The 6,969-nt window shown below is 35.6% G+C and overlaps 1 pseudogene; it reads right to left on the reverse strand.

Annotated features, from left to right (window-relative positions):
• Positions 1–5,219: 5,219 nt before the first annotated feature.
• On the reverse strand, positions 5,220–5,273 carry LOC116889458 (annotated as a pseudogene).
• Positions 5,274–6,969: the final 1,696 nt, after the last annotated feature.

Genomic DNA, 6,969 nt, shown 5'->3' on the forward strand with positions numbered 1-6,969 from the left:
TAGATTTCAGTCTTCCATAAGCATGCATATACACTTATGCACACACTAATGAATACATAAATACACACACACACACACACACTAGTATGTACTAATTTGGCATTGAGATGTAAATAGGTCATTGAATGGACTAATTTACAAAGGGTGAAAATTTAAAATAACTTTCCATGATTTGTTTCATGTTCTAGGCAATATGGCGTGATATGCATGTTAAACTATACCCAGGATCATTCCATTCTCTTTTGCCGAAAACAATAATACATTTGATGAGAGCTTTTTCATAGCTAAATAACCCATTCCCTTTAGAGTATCTAAATTCCAATGTGAAAAAGATGTGAGCATCTTGTTTTATCTGCTATTTTTTAAAATTAAAATATAATCATCACTTCCTAGTCCTTTCTCTTTCTTCACTTAAAGCCCCCCACCCTGCCCCGCACACCCTTCATAGCACAGAAGCTTCTGTTGCTATGAGGGATTCACAGCAGGAAGTTTTCATTTCATTTCCAGATTAAATTGAAATTTTTGGTTTTGTTTTGGGCTTAGTGCACACAATTCTGTCAGTAGGATCTTACCATCTAGTTCTGGTGGGGCAGCAAAACCAGTATTGTGTCTACTGTATTGATTACCTCAGGGGACTTCTTGGCCATCCATTCATAGAAGGTTGCCTAAGCCTGGAACTGGGATTTATATTTAATAACCTAATGCTTCTGGAAGCCGTTTTATCTGTCCACACAGAGTACTTTCTCTTAAACTTATTGTAAATTTGTTTACTAATTATCATATTTCCTTATGTTTTTACATGCATCATTAATTTTAATTGGCACTCCATCTGCTACTTTTGATAATTTTTTCATAAAGTGCATGTACAAAAGGAAAAATATATAGACTTGAAGTTTGAAGATTTATGCATTATCACAAAGTATACACATTTTCATCACAAAATCAACACATTTGATACAATGAACTATTATTAATCCTCCTCAGGTTTGCTTTGTGTCTTCCCAATGAGTAAAGATGTTAAAATCTTTTTCATATTATTATTAGACATTTAGACATAGTGTTGTTTTTTTTTCTTTTAGTGAAAATACATTTTTGAACTATCAGTATGTAAAATTGTCAATATTCATTTGTTTTCTTGTAGTGATTTTTAGCAGTTCTTGTTAGTTCTGTTAAAATACTAGAGTTGGTTGCAGATATATTTCTATAACTCCTATAATTTTATAAATAATTTCTATATGTAAATGGTATATAAGTTTGTAAAATACCTTTCACTTAACATTTTAATCCATAATGCCTTGTAATCCATAAGTTTTACATTTCAAAGTAGTACTTCTTATATACTATCGAATTGTTCTTTTTCTAGTTGAATATCATGTAAATAGTTTTCTATGTAACCATTAATTATTTTGTAAACATTTTCTTAAGTTCCTATTTTGTTCAGATTTATTATTCAATGACTAATTTTTCTCTACCAAGAACCCATTCCACATAGGTATCATAACATCACCCTTAGCTCTGAGTTACAGCTTTTTGTTGTTGTTTTTTAACTGGTCTTGAGTTTTATGGTGGGATGGCCAGGTATTTTATATAACAGATTGGGACTGGGATTTGTCTGATATTTATTTCATGGTCAGACATGTTTGTAGCAATTGAGAGAAAAGTGACTATCCTTTTTATACAGCAAATTATCAATTATCAGCATCATGATACTGAGTGCTTCCTGATCAGTGACAGTTGATAATGTTGAAGTGCATCTGCTATTATACTGCTTATTGTCCTTTTTTGCATATTTTGGTTATGTAGGGTCTACCTTAGAAAGTGTGGGTTTCTTAATCATTCAACAAGCGTTATTTATATGGATAATTATTATACTACTTGGTGCTCCTCAGTTTGTCCAAGTGTATTCACTTGGACATCTTTCAGTGGATTTCAGTGTCCCTTCAGTATCACCAAGATTGTAAATTTCCTTTTTAATTTTTGAAAGTACTATTTTGTACAGGTTTATATTAGATAGTCTCTGAACCAACTTTTATTTCCAAAAGCAACTCAGGATCATTTTGGGAGAAAGATATTAGAAATGAAGATCTAGGTCCTCCCTGTACTCATTGTTGTTAGGTAACAGTGCTACGAAGCCTTAATTACTTGTTTCTAGAATGTGTGATACTGTTATATATAATCAAAACCCAAAGTGCAAGCAAAAGAGGTAAAAGTAGGTTCTCAAAATACATCTCTGAGGCAAATGAAATGAATCAAGCTGCAAAACAACTCATATAAAGCTATGCATGGATCTACACATAAAGTAGGGTTTAAAGGTTGTATGCTTTGGCACACTATTCCACACTACCTCAACAGTTTTGGCCTTTGTTTTTGAGCATCAGGCTTTATAGCAATAAAAATAAAGTAAATTAGAGGGACCAAATACATTAGAGAACAGAATGTTAAGAGTAATTCTGGGTAAGTATTATAGTTAGATGGTGCAAAGTGCTTGATTCAACAGCCTGCCTATCTGAATTGTATCTTTGAAATCTATGGGAAGAGAGAATTGATTCTCAAGAATTGTACTCTGGCCTCTTAGGTGTACTTTGTTACATATATGCATGTGTTCATATAAAAGTACAAGCAAGTGCAAGCACACTAGTAAAACTAATTATGAAAATTGTAATTAATGTCTCATAAATCGTTGAACAATGAAATAACGATAACACAATTTATGATAAAACATTTAAAATAATGTTTAAAATATTACAGATAATAACATTAAATGTTTATATAATTATAGATATTTTAACATTTCCACATTATTTCTATCTATTGTTAACTTACTACAAATTGGACTAAAAGGAAAAAGATTACACAGTTAGGTCTCTAGTCTTAATCATCAGTCATGATGCTGCTTCCTTTCAAAGGGCCTGCAGGATCTCAAGGAACATTCAGGACCACCAGGGAACATTCTGTAGAGGTAGGTGAGCAGTGTACTGTCCCCAGATCTCACTGACAGCCAAAAGGCCCTACCTGATTCCTGGGGAATTCCACTGGCATCAGGAACATCCAGCCAACACCAAACTGCGGTTAAAGGCAGCATAAGAACATAATCAACAAAGGCAGGACGAGGGGCACCACCACAGCCACTGCTACCCCCTACAACATGGCTGAAAGTCCTAATGAAACTGAAGCACAAAAAAATTACCTTAAATGCCATGAGGCCGTTAAAGAGAAATAAATAAATCCCTTAAGGAAATACGGAAATACAATCAAACAGGTGAAGGAAATGAATAAAACTGTGCAAGACCACAAAAGTAGAAATAAAACAATAAAAGAAAACACAGTCTGAAGAAATGCATTGGAAATGAAAATGTAGGGATGAGAACAGAAAAAAAAGTATAAAGCATCACAAAAAAAAGAATACAAAAAGATGGAAGGAGACTTCCATAGGAGGACACAGACATCAACCCTCACAAAACCTTCACCCTTTAAATTTTCCTGGCTACACAAGATGTACAGGCATAATGATGGAGTAGAATTTGAAGTAATGGCCAAACAATGACTAGACCACCTCAGACTCACCCCATGGGTGAGAATCAACCCTAAACACTAATAATAATAAATACTCTGCTAATTCTTGCAGACAGGAATCTAATAATGGTCTTCTGAGAGGCATCCTCAGGTAGCTGTTAGAAAGAAAGAGACACATAGATGCAAAACAATAGGCAAAGCTTGTGGAGTCTTGTGAAAGGAGGGAGGAAGACTGGGGGAGCCAGATGGGCTAAGGACACCATAAGAAGACCTGCAGAATAAACTAACCTGAGCCCATGGGATTCACAGAGACTGATCCACTGAAGAGCATACATAGAATAGACTTAGAACCTATACGCATATCTAGCAGGCATGCAGCTTGATTTCCATGTGAGTCTCCTAACAATTGGAATAGGGGCTCTCTCTGATTACTGCCTAGCTGGTCTGCCTTATCTGGGGGAGAGGATATACTTAGTCCTGCTGTGCCAGGGCAAGTTGGTACCATAAGGGGAGGGTACCTCTGCTAGAGAACAGGAGGGGCCATAGGAGAAAGAAATATAAGAGTGGGCTTGAGAGGAGAGGAGGAAGTGAGTTGTGTTCAGGATGTAAAGTGAATAAATAAATAAATAAAATTATTAATGCCTAAGAGAATTTACAATGCTGGAAATACAATAAGAAACAAAAACTTCTTCCTTATCTCTAATGCCAGATATCAATTAAATGGCTTAGGAAATCAAAACAGTATGAGTAAGTTTTTTCCTTACAAATGAGTATCCAAGATCACAGTGGAATATCTGAGCATACATAGATGTGCTATATTTCATAAGGTCACTGTGTTGTCAGTTCCACTAGCTTGGTTCAATTATCGGTAACAAGTTCCCAGAAGACAAGTAGCGCTAACATTTTCACACAAAGAAAAAAATTCAGGCAATGACAACAATGCAGATGATATAATGCTTTTGAGCACTTTCTAAGTAATTAAAATAATGTTATAGAATTATTATATCTAACTGTGCATGAGATACCTTACTGATATGTTTTATATCATAAATCATAAATTCAAAATGCTTCTAAATTTTTTTCAAATGAATATCTGTGGTTCAAGGACCAAGCGTTGCCTTAGAAGGGTTTTTTCAGTGAGGGCTATCTTGGAATGTTGAATCCAAATGAAATCAAATCCTGGGTCCAAGCTGGTGACCTATGTTCTGCTATGATGGCTTTCTGGAGTGTTTTCTCTTTCTCTTTCTCTTTCTCTTTCTCTTTCTCTTTCTCTTTCTCTTTCTCTTTCTCTTTCTCTTTCTCTTTCTCTTTCTCTCTCTCTCTTTCTCTCTCTCTCTTTCTCTTTCTCTGTCTCTGTCTCTTTCTCTGTCTCTGTCTCCTTCTGTGTGTGTGTGTGTGTGTGTGTGTGTGTGTGTTCTACTCTGCTATAGGCAACTTCGTTTTTTGTCTATTTTAAAAACGATCTGGATGAGACAGTCGGTTTTCTACTTCACACAGTTCCTTTGCTAGTAACACTTGTATAAGCTCTCTGGATAGCTAATGGGTTTTCTGACCAAAGTCAGAAAAGCTGCTTAAAAAAAATCTTGGATCTTCTGACCAAGTAAGAAATCCTGTTATAAAAATTCAAAACATAAATTTTGGATTTTCTGATTAAAATCAGAAAGCCAAAAAAAATTTAAAAGACCTGTCAGCTATCTAAGTAATTCTTGGGATTTCTGAGAAATCCTATTAGAAAAATTCTAAAAGAGCTATGAAAAATTCTAAAAGAGTTATGTTCACTCTCCATGGATTTTCCAACTGCAATCAGAAATCCCGTACAAAAATTCTTGAAGTGCTATGGAAGATCTCCAGAAAATTTTAGAGAGCTCAGCTCTCTCTAGAGAAAAATTCTGAAGAACTGCTATTATGTTTTGCTAGTTTATCTCATGCAGACCAAAAGCCCAGTTTTTCATTTACATATCAATTTAGTTATTTATTTCAGGTTTCCTTTTCATTATCCTATGAATCAGCATCCCATGACCCCAGACCCTTGATTCTTAGGAGACAGCAAGCACATTTTTTTTTTTTTAACATTGCAAAAAATCTTCAAAGGTCTGCCTGCTTCTGTTAAGCACAGACAATTAGCTTGCTGGATGTGATCAGGCCCTGAAATGACCAATTTCACTACACTAGAACCTAAATTCACTCTGTTCCAGGTTGACCTTGAATTCAAGAATCTGCATTTTTCTCCTTTCTTTGTATCTTTCTGGTAAGCTGCCTCTGTTCCTTTTGATTTATGAAGCTTCTCATACAATTGATATTACATCCTTATATTTTTTACATCGTTACAAAATTATAAAATTTCAAACTTTTGTTTTTAGAGTATTTTTCCATAGCCATAACGGCTGTCTTGAAGGTCCTAGTGCTTACAATTTTCCTGAGACATTAGCTACCCCTTGCCTCTTGGTTATCGTGGAGTCATAAAAATATGTACATTATTATACAAACAGGCCTCACAGTTGCCATTAACACTTGGAGGCACATGCCTGCTAGCCCTAGGGGTAGGAACCAAGTCACTCTGACCACAGCAAGGCCATGCTGAACCTGGCACTGTAGAATGTGCATATAAAGTAAAAACAGATCCACTTAAGGAATTCAGTCATTATCAAGAGTCAGGCTTGCAGTGAGAAGCCATGGCAGGTGACGTTAAGATTCTGCTCTGTGTATTCACAGGTTGTTATTAATGTTCCTAAGGGATGGATGGTACCGGACTTTGTATGTTTAAGTGGGCAATTATATCTTATCAATTGGGTCAAAGATTTTTATGTTGTGTGTTCTTTTATGTGAGGGTTTGAGCGTAGGAAAGTGTGTGGCGGCAAGAGACACTGGACCACTGAGGAGTGGGGATGTGTTTCCGCCAAGATATCTAGCAGATATCTTGGGATGCTACGGTGCCAGAGCTAGTGGGGTAAAAGACAACTTTACTTTTTTATTTTTATATTTTTACAACAACAGATGGCGAACCAAGGTGATGGGCAAGAATCCACTAGTAATCTTAAGAATTTAGAGAAAAGTTTTATTTTCTAAGTAAGAGGAGTCGGGCGCCATGTTAAGTCATGTGGTATCTTAAAGGCGGGAATTCAAACAAAGAAATGGGGAAGCAGCCTGGGCTGACAGGCTGTTGGTCCCCTGCTGTGTGATAAGTAATGGCAGCTCCGAGAGTTAAGAGATTAAAGCTGCTTTTTAAAGAAAGTTGTTTAGAAAATCTTTCAGGATACTCATATTCTTTTTAACGTGGACTCCACAGGAATTTTAGTTTGAAATCCTAGTTAGACAATCTACTTCTTTATTACAGGTATTATTAAAAGGTGATTAAGTTTGTTTTTAGGAAGAAGAGAGTAAAGAAATTACCCGAATCAGGTGGGGATTTTCCTCCACGGTTCAGAACTTAGGGAAAAATTAATCACTACCTCCAAG

This window comes from Rattus rattus, chromosome X (assembly GCF_011064425.1).
Source record: "Rattus rattus isolate New Zealand chromosome X, Rrattus_CSIRO_v1, whole genome shotgun sequence".
NCBI lineage: Eukaryota > Metazoa > Chordata > Mammalia > Rodentia > Muridae > Rattus > Rattus rattus.